We start from the raw sequence: 16878 nt of genomic DNA, 5'->3' as shown, positions 1-16878 counted from the left end.
CATTTTTTGTTCTTTATTCTTCCTAGCCCTGAGCTGTTTCTTTTCTGCATTTGTCTCTGGTTTTCCGGTTTCCCTTCACTCAGTTTCTTACTGACTTGGTCATGTTTGCATGCGGTCCTTTGGAAGCAGAGATCTAGAGAGTGAGCCTTTCTGACTTCAGGCTGGACTCCTGCTGGGGAACCAATTAAATGTACTACCCACCAGGGAGAGTGTGATATGTTTTATTACTTTCTAATTTCGGGCCCTGAAATGGCTTCAGTGATCAGAACATTCTTCTGCTTAAGAACCTAAAGAAGCCAGTGGAATGATGCTTTTGATTTGTATTTTATTTATAACAGTCCATACTGGCCATGAGTACTCCAAGGGTTTCCATGGGGCCTCAGATCCTTGAAGTGGGGAAAAGGCAGGACAGAGCAAACAGCAACAAAAATGTCCCCCTCCCTCGCCTTATCGTACTGGAAACTGCCAGCTACTTTGGAAAGTCTTTCTTTGAGAAGTCAGTGAACTGAGAAAAAAAGGATAGAATTAGAACAAAACCATTTCACTGGATTCCAAATCTATTTAAACTACAATAGTGAAGCAAAGCCATGCCTCTCTCTCATTACCGATGGCCTGATCGCAGGGCCTCCTAAATGCTCGTTAAGGCAAAAAGGAAGAGTTGTGTTTTATTTCGAAAAACATTCACAGGAACCCCCACCCAAGGTTCTCTTGCTGTTTGTTTTGTGCCTCTTTCTTTTCTTTAAAGAGTTAACATGAAACAGAAAGGCTTGAAAAAGAGGTGGGGATAGGGGTCTAAATACGTTCTAATGAGGAAGAAGGAAATAAAAGTCCAATTCTCCCTGAAAGTCTGAATTTCTGTTTATTTATCTTTGCAACAAGGAAGGATGCCTTAAAATCCAGAATTGCTCTTGGATAAAACCAAATACTAACAACCCAGCAAAACAGCTGAAAGCCCAAATTATGAGCTCTTCCAAATCCTTTCCACTTGCCACGGGGGTCTTGGGTGAGATTTTTTTTTTTCTTTTTTCTTGTTCTTTCCTTTTTTCTTTTTTCTTTTTTCCCCGCTTGCTTGCTTAGCCAGGAGGTAATTCTGAATGTTTATCTGAAGTATCTCCCTGATATTCTGAAGGGACTTCTCTCAAGCAAAACCTGCCCTGAATGGTCTTGTTTTATTCCCATTAAATAATGCTCAGTGTTGAGTCTTTCACTAGTGAATGGTTTCTTTGGGTGAGACTGACGACAGAAACTGACATACATAACCGTGCCCGGCATCCACGTCTGCAAAATGTGATTCAAAAATTAACATTTATAATTTTATAATCAGCTGGCTACCATGCGCGCCATTTTATGATGCTCTGTTAAAATTATCTTTCCTACTTTTAAATAGAAGTCCCACAAGAGCAGAAATGTTTATCTTTATTGTTTATAGTCCTGTTAAGTACCACTTTATCACAGGATTTAAAATTCAACAATGTAATTTAGCAGACAGTATTTATTTATTTAAAGAAAGAGTATGTTTCTTCAGTTTGTCTAAATTTAAAATCACAAACCAAACCACCTCTCTTCCTTTCTTTCTCCCTTACATACATTCATTTTAAAACACAGCAACTTATATGTTGTTGGGTTTTAAAAGTCCGAAAAATCAATTCCCTTTCAGGAATAAATATTTATAGATTATTTAGGATGACCAACTTCCCTGACATGCCTTTAGGAAAAATACTCTGTATAACTTTGACTAAAAAGGCAATGTTCCAGGGGCACCTGGGTGGCTCAGTTGGTTAAGCGTCCGACTTCAGCTCAGGTCATGATCTCACGGTTCATGGGTTCGAGTCCCGCATCAGGCTCTGTGCTGACAGCTCAGATCCTGGAGCCTGCTTTGGTTTCTGTGTCTCCCTCGATCTCTGCCCCATTCGCTGTTTGAGCTCTGTCTCTGTCTCTCTCTCTCAAAAATAAATGAACATTAAAAAAAAAAAAAGGCAATGTTCCAGATCAAAATAGAGTCAAGGTCTATACTGGCAAAGGGAATCGAACCAATTACACAACAAACAGAAGCACACATGCATGAATCGAGGGATACACAGACAGACATAAAGCAGCATCAAAATACTCCAAGCATCCAGTTCACCGAGGCAGTGAATTACCCGGACAACTGTCTCTATTCTCCATGAGACTCTTGCCTGCAACTAAGTCAACACTCATCGGGTAACCTCTTGCCTCCTGCAAGAAACAACAGATTGTCAGCCTCTGGGAAGTAGCATTATTTCAATCAACCAATTTGGCATGTGGTGTTTTACAGTTTCTAAAATTAACATAGAATCCAAACAAACACACGGCTGGTGTGGAACCATATGCAAAGGACGCTGTCGCCTGTTTGCCTCGAATCTGTTCATTATCAAAATTAGCTGCCTTGTTTGTCCTACTCCCATTTTTGAAGGCACACTATCAATTAGCCAACCTGTCATTATGTGCTGGCAATGACCAACTTTTCCAGGATTCTCGTTTTAAATACAGGATTTGACAGGAGTCCCAACACTGGGGGAAGAAGAGGCAGGGGGGGAGGCAGAAGTGTTGGCGAAGGTCAAGGAGATCCACAGGTAGGTAGGTCCAGAGTTACTCGTGGCCACTCTTGATTGCTGAAGCAAGAGCTGCGCCTGGAAACAGGGCCTGTCTGTTGCCTTGCACCGAACAAAGCTAAGATTTTCCAGGCTTCGGCAAGGAATTGTCCTCACAATATCTGCATGAATGACAAAGCTGATTACCAAGCAGGTGTCGGCCGCTCTTTCCCTCCTGTTTGCTCAGGGCGCATCGATGTTTAAGTCATCAGGCCCGTGGTGTTTGTCTCCTTTTCCAACCCATCTCATTTGGAGGCTAAAAAGGAACGGGGGTTTCTTTGTTAGTCACTTTGATTTTACACCGTTTCTGCGAACAGATCCATGGAATCCCGAAGAGAATGTTGACAGAACTGACGTGGGGAAGGAAGGAAAGAGGAAGAAGGGAGAAGGCAAGACAGATGATAAAAACAAACAAATAAACAAACGAACAAAAAAATACACGAGCCAACGAATAGTTAACAATGCATTTTTCCCCAAAAGACTTCTGTCCACCTAAACTGAAACTGTTTCCTGGGGGTGAACTATCTTCGGGAAACACATCCCAGAAGGCCTTCGCAGGAAGCGAGTTCAATGTCCAAAGGAGCCAGAACAGATTCTTAAAATTCCGTCTTTTGCGCCCTGATTTTCCACTTGAACACACTTATTAAAAATTTCCTCTATCACCCTTACCATACACAATTTTCCAAGGCAAAGAATGACTTTTTAGAGTCTCTGTGCGCCCATAAAATTCTGTCTCAGAGATTTTATTAATAATCATAAAAACATCAGTATCCATCAGGATCACTTGGGAAAGGGAGAGCAATTTTTCTTAAAAGCATGTTCAAATCGTCTGAGTCCCGTGTTAAAATAAAAAGGGGGTTAACTCGTGACTGATGATGGATTGACCTTCCTGCTTCCCTACCGTTCTGCGTCGGGGACACACCGGCCGGAAGCTAACGCGAGCTGCTTGGAAGCAGCTTCACGTAGGGGGGGAAGGGTTCCCCACGTCACGGCTGCAGGTTGTGCATTTATCCATGACATGGGGGGCGAGGGAGGGACTAGGGGTTCAGCACTACATATTTTTTAATGGCATGAGGATATGTTTCTCAGGACTCTGGGAAGTCAGTTAAGAGCAACCAAAATAGCAAACGCTGAAATGATCCCTGCAAAGGGATATGTAGGGTGGTCTCCCTGGCTCGCCTTTCAGAGGAGGCTGGTCGTGTGATCGTGAACCTTCTTCCCCAAAGGCCCTCTCTTTTTCCTTTTCTTTTTCTTTTTTTCCACAACATACCCTAAGCCCTGCAGTCAGGCAAAATTCTGATCAGAGGAATTCAAAACTTTAAGAACCAAAAATTTGTGAGGGGTTGTGAGCGATGGGGCATATAGCTTGATGCAATGGTCCCACCAATAGGGCAGCTACTGGGAAGCCATCAAATGATCCAATAATCCACCAACATGCAGGCAGCGTGGGGTGGCTTTGAGGGCATGAGCTCTGGAGGGGACGGCTTGAACTCTCCATCAGTTCTGTGACTGGCAGACCTCAACCTCTCTGCACCTCAGTTTCCTCGTGCACAAAAAGTAGGGTGATAATATTTACTCCAGCAGACTGTCAGGCTTTCGGGAACCCATGCGTAGAAAGCACTCGACACAGTGCCTGGTGTCTAGGAGGCCCTCAGCTTATGCTCGTGTCTTCTCTTAATCACAACCAAGAAGTGTTTGGTAATTACTTCCTGTAACAAAAAAGGTTCGCTAAACTGGCTGGACAGCAACATCGACTGAGGAGACACATATTCCCACGTACTTTCAGGGATGAGACCCAGAAGTCTCCCACCGGTGGGTCTAACTGCAGCCCGATACTCCATCCCATCACTACCACAGATGATGAAGAAGCATTAAGGGCAGCCCCGTCTCCAAGGGGGTTATGGCCTGGTTCTGAAGGCCAATGCATCGGACGTATCAGCACAATCTCTTCATGAGTAATACGAGACAGTAGAACTGAGGAGTACCTTGTGTGGCATTAGCGAGAGGCTCTGAAAGTCTTCAGAGAAAGGAGAATCCCAGTAATCGGAGTCCACCAGAACGACTCGTGGATATTGTGAGTTCTGTGGTGGTTGGGATTCACAAAAATTGCGAAATTCGGCACGCGTGTGCATGACCGTCCCAGACACTTCACTCGCAGTATCTCGTGAGGTCCTCACCACCCCCCTTGAGGTGCCACCTTCATTTTGTAGATGGAGGAGGAAACAGACGTCCAGAGACATTAAACCCCTTGCCCTTGGTTACCCAGTGTTTTAGACTGAATGTTTGTGTCCCCTGATCCCCAAAGCTCGTATATTGAAACCCGAGCCCCAATGTGATGATATTTTGGAGACGGAGTCTTTGGAAGGTAATTAGGTTTAAATGAGGTCTTGAGGGAGGTGCTCATGACAGGATTAGTGCCTTCCTAAAAAGAGGAAGATCTCCCTCCCTCCCTCCCCCCCCCTCCACACACACACACACACACACACACACACACACACGAAAGATTACGTGAGGACACGGCAAAATGGCAGCCCCCTGCAAGCCAGAGCTTGCAGAGCTCGCACCAGAACCTGAATCTTCATGCACCTTAACCTTAAACTCTCCGCCTCCAGAACTGTGAGAAGTATGTTTGTTGTTTAAGCCGCCCAGTCTGTGGTATTTTGTTATAGCAGCCTGAGCTGACTGAGACACCCAGCTAGTGAGTGACAGACAGCTGATTCAGCCCCTGGCTCCAGGGCTCATGTTCTTACAGATGCTATTTTAATTCAACATGCTTTGGTTTGACACTTGCTCCATTTCTAGAACCATCTGGATCTTATGGCTCAGACTTGGGAGAGAAAAGTAGGAAGGACCAAGAACCACTCCTACCTTTTGAAAACCAACCCTCTCTGAGTAAACAAGCATTCTGGATTCCCTCATTTACTCATGTACAGAGAGACTGGGGGAGGGGGGGCAGATATGAGAGAAGGAAGAAAAGAGGAGAGCAGAAGAGAAGAGTTGATTTTCACAGCCCAGCTTCCAGAAGAAGAGGAAACACAGAACCTGAAGACGAGAAGGGGTGGGGCTGAGGATGCTTAGGAAGCAGACATTCCTTGTTTTGCCAATCATTGTCCTGGATTCTGGTTAAGCCAATTGTCATCAACTCAGTTTAAGCCAGGGTTCTCAGTCTTGACACTATAGACATTTGGGGACTGATAACTCTTTGCTACAGAGGTCTCCCGTGTAATGCAGATGCTTAACAACACCCCTGGCTTCTACCCACCGGATGCCAGGGGTACCCTTCCCCCAGATGTGACAACCAAAAATGTCTCCAGGGACTGCCAAATGTCCCCTGGGGGGGCAAAATTGCCCCTATTTGAGAACCATGGCTTAAGATAAATGAAATATGTTCTTAAAAATTATGCAATACTTTTCCCAGGAAAAGCTTCCACATTTCCCTCTGTCCCTTGAGCCACGATCACAAGGTGAGCTAAGCTAAGTATATTCATTTCACAAGCAACTACCATACAAGTCTGATTATAAGGCAACGTGTTTCCCTGACAACTGTTCCATAGAACAGAAGCTCTTGCAAAGTTCCCTCATTCTTGACACTTTCTCAATTACTTTTTTTTGAACATCAAGGAAGCATTTGGAGGAAGACATCAGCCTGAAGTGACCTCAGCTGGTGCTGGTTGGTGAGGGAGAGAAGACTGGAGGCCTACAGATGTCACCTGATAACATCAGGGGGAAAAGAGAGGTAAAAATATTTAACACAGATTTTGTTATTTCTGAAGATATGACTTCATCATTAAAAATATTGAAGATATTTTAAGCAAGCCTTTTAAAATTCACTTTTAAAAAAAAAGCGCATTGCCAGTGGTGACCTTGTGGAGATCATAAATATCCACCCACAAGACAAACGTAAAAACCTCTTGAGGCTTGGAATAAAATTCTCAGTTACAGCATCTTACCTGGATTCAAAGTGCTGTGTCTTGAACAATTTAGAAGTGGGGGTGATACGCAGTGTTATATTATTCAAAAACGGCCTTAGTGATGACAAAGGCAAATGATAAAGGTGCCTGGGAAGAGTCTGAATGCAATTATTTTATGACCTGAACTTTAAAAAAAAAAAAAGGTTGGGGAGAATGATATTTCTAAATATAACTATTACTACTTTATATAAGATGCAAGTAAAGGGGCGCCTGGGTGGCGCAGTCGGTTAAGCGTCCGACTTCAGCCAGGTCACGATCTCGCGGTCTGTGAGTTCGAGCCCCGCGTCGGGCTCTGGGCTGATGGCTCGGAGCCTGGAGCCTGTTTCCGATTCTGTGTCTCCCTCTCTCTCTGCCCCTCCCCCGTTCGTGCTCTGTCTCTCTCTGTCCCAAAAATAAATAAAAAACGTTGAAAAAAAATTTAAAAAAAAAAAAAAAAAGATGCAAGTAAATTGATCCATTCAGTATAGAAGTAAACGTTGTACTATTTCATAAAAGGGCCTATATTCAAGTAGGCTTTCTCTGTGGAAAGTGAGACATTGCCTTCCACTTGGCTTTGCCTTATTATAGTCAGGTATGTGCTCCCTCAAAGCGCCTACTGTTTTCAAGACTGTGCGTCACTGTGGGTAGTGCACGGAGCACACATCTCTGGCCCTTGGAGGGTCTGTGATCTCTGTGGGAAGATCAGAAGCAATGGAAGTGGCTTCCACATAATTCACTGCAATTTGGCTGTGAGTGGTTGGGAGGATGAACTGAGAGGAGGAGGCAGAACGACAATTTGAGGCCTGCCTCCATAGGACCTTCTTGAAACTCAAATCAGATGTAGCACCCCCTGCTGGAGGAGTAAAGATCAACATCCTTAATGTGGGTTCCGGGGCCACCATAGTCTGGACGTCTCCCTCCTGCCGTTCCTCTCTCCATCTTCAACCTTCCTGTTGCCGACCCCTACCCTGGCCATGACTCAGAGGCCCTCACCCCCATCTCCAGCTTCAGCCGACCACCTGCTACCCACCCCTCCCCGGGCCGGCAACTTGCCTTCGCTCCTGCCCTTCTCTTTGTCTTTGCGACACGTTCTCTCCTCTCCCCTTTCCTCACAAGCTTCCTCCCAATCCTTAGCCTTCAGCTCGGTCTGCACATCCCCTGGGAAGCCTTCCTGGATGCCCAGTTTGGGTCAGCTTCCTTTGCTTTGCTCTCACCGAACTGTGATCCCTCCTTTGAAAGTATGTCTCTCCATTTATGCTCATGGATCCACAGTGTCACTGTTGATTGATATATATCTCTCCTTTTATGCTATAAGCCCAGAGAGAGCAGAACCTTCATTCTTTTCCACTCGTCAATGCATCCCCAGGGCTGGCCCAAAGTGGATACTCAGTAAACAGTTGTAAATGAGTAACTAAATATGTATCTGCTACAGCCTTTAACCCTAGGCCTATTATCACTACCCATATACAATAACTAAGATCTATGGGCATTACTATAAGTCAACCATTTTATGTGTGTTATCTCATCTAATCCTCACAAAATCCTGTAATATAGGTCCTGTTGTTATTATCAGTCCTGTTTTCCATGTGAGGAAGCTGGGGCTTCAAAGAGAAGTTCACTAATTTGGTCAAGGTTGCAGGCACAGCTACTGTGTGAAGATGGGATTTGATCCCTGGTCTGACCCCAGAGCACTACCACTATTGTATTATATCGTATTGTATTATATTGTACTGTGTTGTATTATATTACGTTATGCATCATATATCATATCACGTTATAATCTCATCTCTGATACTCATTTGGAGTCTACCCATATGATCTGCCGAGAGATCTAATGCCTTTAAGGAGCCCTCGGCCATGCCTTTCATCTTGGCCCCTGAAATTATTTTTAGCTGGTCCCCATCATTTGGTGATAGATATCCCGACTGATTGAGTCATTCTTACTATTTATAAATGTATCAGTCTATCGTGGTTATATCACTCCCTCCTTGAGACTGAATTCGAAGGTCCCTTCAGGGGGTCAGAAAATGCATCTTTTCTTACGATCTGATTCATGGCGTCTGGCAAATGTCGGACATACTGGGTTTTCACCTATCACTCCTTTGTTGGCTGATGGCATTATGAGGATTTCCTTAGAAGCAACAACACAGAATGGAAGCATAAACTGGATATTATATACCTTTGATGTTATTGCCTTTCCTAGCATTTTACCAACAGGTTGTCTCTAGTGGATACTGTTTATTTTAATATCTCACGCACATCAACCCTTTAGCAGATATTTGTTGGGGGAGGGGGACCAGTTGCTGGCCAGATCCCCCACATCCCTCCAACCCACCTTCTGGTTATGGAAAGAGACACTCGTACAGATGGTCCTCATTCCTGCCCTCTGTCTCAGGTATCTGAGTGACTTCCTTAACTTTCTCAGACCACCGGGTGACTCTGTACGAAGCCTTTCTTTCATTAACACGACTAAAACCACCAAGTTACCAGAACACATTAGCCTTTCAACCCTACTCTCAGATGTCTCCCCAAGACATAAGGGACGCCCAGGAACAGGCATCTGTGGAACTACAGAGGTTTTATGTGAGATCAAAATAGCAGCAGAACTTCTTAATTGTGAAACAATGGATCAAGAGAGGAAGATTCAGATAGGAAATGGTAAATATTCAATAAAGAGCATGATTAGAGTTCTCCGGCAGGGAATACCCACAGCTATCTTTATACTAACTTAAATTAAGCAGAAGCTCTAACGACAAGGATAAAATGAAATAATGGATGCATTATTTCTAGTGGGACTTGCATTGCTATTTGGCATAATTATTTGTGATATTGCACCCATCGGATAAGAAGCTTCTTCAGAGGGGAAAAAAAAATAACAGTTTGTCTCCTTGAGAACAGAGAACAAAGGGCTTCTGTGGTCTCCAGAAGCTCACCCATCATTAGGAGGAGAAAGAATCTGTCCATTAGCAAGAAATCGTCCTAGAAGTCTTGAATATCTCCCCAGATAATCCCTCAGTGGACTTCAAATGCCCGCAAGGAGGAAGATACAGAAGCCACAGGCCTTGCAGAAGATGTAAGAAAGAAGATGTAGTTTAGAGATGATGCAAGCCAAAGAAAGGCTCTCTCCACCTTTGCTCTATGGTGACTGTGTGTGTGTGTGTGTGTGTGTGTGTGTGTGTGTGTACATGAGCACGCATGTGCACCGGAACTATAAAATACGGAAAGGCAGCGTATTCCCAAGTTTGCTACCTTGTATGCCCTCTAGTTTAAAGGACCAGGTTTGGCTGAGAGTGATAGGAAACCCAAACAAGACAGATGTTTGTCTCTCTGCCTCAAGGAAGTCCCTGAGCAGTCCTGGCTGACACAGCTGCCTACAGTCAGCAGAGTCTCAGACTCCATCATAACCTCCGCTCTGCCATCATGAACGTGTGGTTTGTACTGGTTCAGGATGGTTATTTCATCTCTAAACATCATGTCCAATCTGCCATGAAAGGGAGGGAGATAGCATCGCTCCTCCTGGTAAAGACCCCTCCCTGGAATTCGTACACACCACCTCTGTTTATATCCCATTGGCTGGAGCTGAGTCACATGGGCTTAGCTGGGAAGTCACAAGGGAAGCTGGGAAATAGGGTCTTTATTCTGGAAGAGCATATCCCCCAGGAAGCATCAAAGGGCTCTACTGCTGTCGAAAAAAGGGAACAGAAAGACTGGGGAGCAGCCAGCAGTCTCCGCAACATTCTCCAAGGTATCACAGCTTTGGGGATTTCTTTCCAGGCCACCCTGCTCCCTTCCACCCGCAGGAGTTGACCCATGCAGCTGTGGTCGTAGTGGGGATCCAGATTGCCTGGCGGCAGGGGATGGGACCAAGAGTTTATAGGAAACTGAAGCTGGATAAATTATATGTTCTCTCTCAGGAAATGGCAATTAGGACGCAGCAATTGTCATTAGTCTTTCAAACTGGACTCCTTGTGGTACCATCTGGTGTGGTTATCCTCTGCCAAGTTTGTCCAGAAGCAGAGAACTGGTCTGCAGAACCTCAGAGAGAAGCAGAGACAAGATACCATGCAAGCCTGGACCAGAGAAAGTCTGAAAGAGTAGTGTCCCTGATACCTGATGTCTTTCTGGTTCTGGGGCTCAGCTGCCTTGCCTTCTCTGGGGTTGCATAAGAAACTCCCATGTCCTTATTGAAGCCCTCCACTTAGGGCTTGGTGTAGTTTGAGCGGGTTTCTCTCCCTTGCAGCCAGAACAACCTTGACAATGACAATGTCTCTATGTGGCTGTGGGTCTGACCAGGGGACACCAGTCAGCTGAATGGTCCCCTCCCTCTGGCTTCCTGGACAGGGACAAAGCACATCCCTCTCCCTAAGAACTGTGACCTCTGGGACCAGAAACCCATTAAGTTGATTCACTTTTAGAGTCTAAACTGTTCTCCTTCCTTTGCAACACATTTTCATTAGACCTTGGACGACCTGGAGACACCACACTGTAAAAGGAAGGACTATTGTTGTAAATATCGGGTAGCAAGGCAGGGGTTGGGAAACACATTTTAGGACGTGTGGGCCATCCGCTGGCCTTCAGATCTCCACTAGATGTAATGTTATCCATTTGGCTTAGGTAGAAGACCAGACCTGGGAACTCCCAATATTATCACAAGCCTGGTGGTAAACAAATCTCACCCTTCTGACTGTATCTCATATAAACAATTCCCATCCAAAGAGCAAGGGACAGGAACTGGAATACTAGACATTACAGCCATAACCAAGGGTTTTCTCCTTTGCGTATTTCCAATTTCTAACACTTGGAAAAGCTACCAGATGAATGCTGCTGATTAATAGCTTGTCTGTCTAAACAAGCCTCCCAAACATACCCATCTAGCTTGATCTCTCACCTCTCTGGGCCTCAGTTTCCTCTTTTGTGAAACGAACGGTTGGTATTAGAACCCTGTTCCGACTCAGAGGTTGTAGGAGTCTCCACTCACAGAGAAAGTGGGATCAGAAACCCAGTGGTTTCTGAAGATAGAAGGAGAGAGTTCAAATGTTGGCTCTGCTACTTACTAGCTATTGGCACCTGGGAAATATACCACTAACCCTAAATCTCACTTTCTAATCTGTAAATGAGGAATGGGGACAGAGCGCCTACGTGCTGGGGTCTCCTGGGGCTAAATGGTCATATTAAGCGCTTAGCACAGTGTGCTTGACGCATGGGGTATGTGCAATGGGTATGAGTCATCGCAGCACTGATGACCTCCAGTCTCCCTGAAATGCATCCATCCTGCAGATTATCACCTCCCCCCCAACCCCACGTGACACGTACATAGACTGACTTGTCATATTTGATAAATGTTGCTTTTATTAATTAACTCTGTGAGGGAAAAGCTAAAGGGAAGGGAGGCAGGGCGGAGAAGGGAGGGTGCTTGAGCTGTGAAAAATTCCTGACTTATTTTCCAAATAATCTGGCTTAGCAAAAAAAAAAAAAAGAAGAAGAAGAAGAAAGAAAAGAAAAGAAAAGAAAAGAAAAGAAAAGAAAAGAAAAGAAAAGAAAAGAAAAGTGGGGGGAATCCCTTCCCAAGCACACATTCTGTTAATTTTCAAACCCAAATGTGCATTTCAATGGAAATTTAATCCATATGTGTCCGATTCTTTTGTGCTTAACCTATCAAAGCACTGTTTGAAAATAATTATTTGATGTCCAATAAACAGCCTTTCCTGTTGATTTTCCCATGCAACCACCTGGGTGATAGTTACCTGAAAGCCAAATGGCCCCAGATGAGACTCAAGGTACGTTCTGCACAGTGTGAGCTGCGGACGGAGCAACCGACCTTGTGACTCTCCCCTCCTGCTAGAGATGACAGGATCGGGGGTGTTAGCCGACGGGGGTGGCTATCCATGGCGTCCCGGCCACCTCTCAATGCAGCCTGACTTAAAAGGATGAGCTTAACTCTCACTAAAAAAGGGGGTCAATCTCTCTCGTTGGAATTTGCACGAGGTGAGACAGAATGAAGGTGCCAGTGGGCTGGGGGTCCTCAAACTGCATGGTCATGTAAGCCCTGGGGTAGGGCCATTATGGGCTGTGTTAAGGTATTCCCGCAGAGGTAGACCCTTGAGTTTACTCGAGAGGCAATCCCAACAAGCACTGGTCAGGGAACGGGGAAGAGAAGGGGAGGGAGCAAGCCAGTCAAACACATTTCCAGAGGGGGCAATTGGAGTTCCATCTTGCTGGGGAACTCAGCTGTGTGCCTCGGAGTCATCTTGGCCAAGAGGAGAGGGAGCCAACTCCTGGTCATTGGTTGAGGACGGCTCCCTGCTCCCAGGGGCGTGGAGTCCCTAGTACCGTTGATCTGCCCTGCAACAAAGGGTTGTAGGTGCTGGCGGTGAAGACGTGTCCTGCTGTGCCCAGAGGTGAGGAGCGCCGAGGGCATTCATGCGGGGCAGGCGGCGTCACTGCACGGGCCTCCGTGCGAGCTGAAGCAACGACAGTGAGGCAGACAGATGGGTCGGCAATAGAACAGAACAGGTGCAGCGAGAGTGAGCCGGAGCAAGAGCACTTACCTCCCCGACTTGCCTCAGTTCCTTTCCACTTGAGACGTGGCCGTTCCACCTTTCCTAGATTCCCACAAGGGCCATATCTTTTCAACGACCCGCCCCATTTCCTTGAGCTGCTTTGAGTGAGTTGTTGTTTCCTGTCCAAGAAAGAAAGGACCCTCCCGTTCTTCCAGCACTGCAACTACAGAGACATGGTGTCTTCGAGAATCTCTCTCAGCTTTCTCCTCATCTCCTTACAGCAGCCAAGGGTTATTTTGGTGGCAAACAACAGAAACTCACACCGATGAACTTAACGACAAAAGACTGAATCTACTGGAAAGATTCGAGACACTGGGGGTGGAAAGGAAAGCCACAGCATCCAGCCAGGGACGGACAGGAACTAGGTATTAGGTCTCTGTGGAGGGAGCCTCTGGATCATCTCACGTGGGGATTGGCACCGTGCAGGAGTGCTAGCCTTTTCTTTCATCCTTGCCATCCAGACAAAATTCAGAGGTGATGGGGCCAGCTTAGCCAAACTTAGGTCATACAACCTCTACTTGGCTGTATTGGGCAATGAGAGAAAACGCCTACAGAGGACTCTGCGGAGTGAGAATTCTTAGAAGACAATGTTGTTGTGAAGGAGGAATGAGTGCAGGCTAGGGGGGAGCACGCACGCGCGCGCACACACACACACACACACACACACACACTATACCTATGGATTCAGGAAGACTACTTACTATTCAATGAGGGGATAGGAGATTATAATGCAAGGTAGGGAGTGCTACAGTAGAGGTCTCTACATTCAAGGAACGCTGGGAGGCCAAAGGAAGGAGTAGCTGGGGCCAGAGGAAAGGCAGAAAGGTTTTGCTGAGACCCGTCTTCAATATTCAATGGGTGACTGTTATATGAGGCGTTGTGTCCACTATGACATTTAAGCAGAGTCTGGAAAGAGAAGCAAGAGTTCTACAGTGGAACCGAAGTGTGGAAGGAAGCGTTGCAGGTAGGAAGAATGGGTGTAAAAACGTGGAGGTGTGAGACAGCAAAAGCAGGGAGCCAGGCTGTGGGAGAGGCTGGTGGAAACAGTGGGGGAAGCAGACAGATCTTAGGGATCTCAGGCCAGGACATCACAACAAGCTTTCCGTACCAAATTTATGAAACTGGATCTATCCAAACGCAGTTGGTCAGACAAAAATGATCTGTGATGCATCATAAGACTGAACTCTATTGTGGTAAAGCATATTGTGGGAGGGGCAGTACAACTGTGGCCAGAAGGTCAGTTAGATGCCTCATGCGCTGCCTCAGGGCTTAGAGAGGGAGAGGTGACAATTATGAGAGACATTTGGAGGGTAGAATTGCAGAACCTGGTCGTCAGCTTCTGGGGGTGGGCAGACAAAAGAGTATAAACAGAGAAAGCTCATACAGTGACCATATTCAGCAGTAATTACAAGGCTTTTCCTCTCCTCCCATCATGGAAATGGGAAGGTCTAGTCCATTCGTTCTTCCAGAGATGCAGTGGTCATCCATAGAACCCCAACCTGGTTTTCAGACCTCAGCTAGGGAGTAAAGTAAGCCAGCAGGGCGTCAGGGACAGGGAGGAGGGGAGCAGGGTCCAGATGGGCTGACAGTCCAGATGGGCTGACTGTGGAAGTGTTTATCTCCTCCGTGCCTGCTTTCCGAACTCCCTGACTTTCCGTTCAGGACCTTTCAAAGACTGATGCCAACCTGATGCGTCAGCCTTACCTCCTACCCCTGTCCTATACACGCACTGTACTGAAAACTAGATTCATTGCTTTCCACCTCCACACCTTTGTTCAGGCCATCCAGAAAGCCTTCCATGGCTTCCAAGTTCCAACACCACCTGCCTCTCCCATGAAGCCAGGCAGACAGCCCCCAGGAAACAAAAGGCCTCTCGGAAACACGATCTTGGCTCTTTTTCTGAGCAGCCTGGGAGCGAGGGTGAAACAGGAAGAGGTCTCTGCTTCCCGGGCCATCTCCCACTTGCAGAGGCCTAGGAAGCAGGAAGCTGGAGACACAGTAGGAGACACATGCTGGGAAAGCATCCATTCAAAGTGCCAGGAGAGAAAATCTGATTGCCCTCTACCTGGCCCTGCTTGGACAAAGACGCATCTAGAGGGAGGAGCCCATGCCCTCAGCTTCCACATGACAAGTGGGCACCTGGACTTTCACCTTTGCCTAGATTTCACATAATGGCAGATGGAGAAAGGGGGTAATTCCCCATAAGAAACTCAAGGTGCTGTAGGCAACCAGAAAGCAAATGTCTCCTGCAGTGGGGAACGAGCCAGAGGTTAGGTCTGACCAGAGGGCTTCAGGGGGCCAGTAAAACCACTTCCGGGCCACATCTCACTAAGAAGCCAGGCACGATGATGGCTGCATTGCAGGAGGCTCTGAGGCCCCCTTCAGGGCTGGAGTGGAGCTGGGAAGCAGGTTTTTCTTGTAAGTTTCCAGTCTTGCTGCGGGCAATAGATGTGAATGGCTTATACTGATTGGGATCTTTCCTTGGGAGATCACACAGATGGCTTTTTCTTTCCCAGTATAGGATATTCAGAGTAAGAGGGAAGCAGAATTGAATGCAGAAGCCAAGGTCGCAGAGTGCAGACTCCTAGTCTTGTCTTTCACCCTCCGGTTCTGTGGCTTAAGGCAAATCTCTCAGTTTCCTCCTGTGTAAAATAGGCAATGCCAAATCCCTCACCTGATTCATCAGTTGGCAAGGAGAGAAACAAGTCACAGCTGTAAATGTGGCTGAAAACACAGCATGGCAATCGATCTGGCTATCACTATCGGAGGCACCCCATGAACAGCGATCCAAATTTGTGTGTGGTCGTAGCCAACATCTCCCTGCAATTTGCTTGCAAAAATGATGCGTGTATATGCATGCCTATATACTCGCACATACAGACACACATGCGTATGTCATGGAGACTTCTGCACAACCCCTGACATTCTTGGGTTTCATCTGAAAAGAATCCAGCCCTCTAAATATCTCCCTGGTGACATGATCCGTTCAGGAGTAGGGCTGAGAGTTTTATCACTCTTCCTGTAGCAACGTAAGTTTCTCTGGGCCTCTCCCAAGTCAAGTAAAACAGTCAGAGTTAAACGCTGGCTCAGCATTTCAGTTTTTGCGAGGACATGTGCCAGCATGATATGGATCAAGAACCCAGGGGAGTTTTCAAACCAATAATGCAAATGAAAATAAAATAAGTTTGGGCAAGCAGCCTGCAATGTTAATACTACATTCAGGGTTATGAGCTACCTTTCCCTGAAAATTATTGCCCCTAGAGGTACTTGCTGGAAAACCAAAAATTGCTCCCTTAACTTGGAGGTTTTAATCCTTGAGCTTGAAATCTACCAGATGCCAACATATTCAGTGGGTTTCTTCCAACCTTTATTTGGATGTTAATTGCAACCCTCCTTGTTTTTATCACACATTCCCTTCCATATTTCCACGACTCCACTACTCTGCTTCCCTGGCATAGATTCGAACATCCTGGGTAGAAACAGTTGTTCTCTGTCAGTCGTTGCTAAACATGTTGGAACTCTTTCCAGATTGTAAAATCTCATCTTGCTCCCAACTCTGGCCCACCCTTCTGGTTGCAGCAGTTATAAAGCAGGTTTTGTGAAGGCCAGTGGGCAAAGATGAGTAATTAGGCCCTAAATCTATTGAATTTAAAAGTTCTCTTGGCCTGAAAAGTGAAAAATAATTAATTTTGTGTTGTAAAAGAGGAGGGGATGCCATGTGTCGCCGTGAGGCCCCCCGAGCGGGCTCATCCCCTT

The 16878-nt window shown here is 46.1% G+C and overlaps 1 long non-coding RNA gene across 2 annotated transcripts in view; it reads right to left on the bottom strand.

Moving 5' to 3' along the window:
* Nucleotides 1-1399: 1399 nt before the first annotated feature.
* LOC131493390 (uncharacterized) overlaps nt 1400-16878 on the bottom strand; it is a 76918-nt gene continuing 61439 nt past the window's right edge. For both annotated transcript variants that reach the window (XR_009252614.1, XR_009252615.1), the window contains one exon: nt 1400-2868. This is a non-coding gene — a long non-coding RNA (uncharacterized LOC131493390). The remainder of the gene's footprint in view (nt 2869-16878) is intronic.

This window comes from Neofelis nebulosa, chromosome 13, assembly GCF_028018385.1.
Source record: "Neofelis nebulosa isolate mNeoNeb1 chromosome 13, mNeoNeb1.pri, whole genome shotgun sequence".
Taxonomy (NCBI): Eukaryota; Metazoa; Chordata; class Mammalia; order Carnivora; family Felidae; genus Neofelis; species Neofelis nebulosa.
This window is presented reverse-complemented; position numbering and strand designations above follow the sequence as displayed.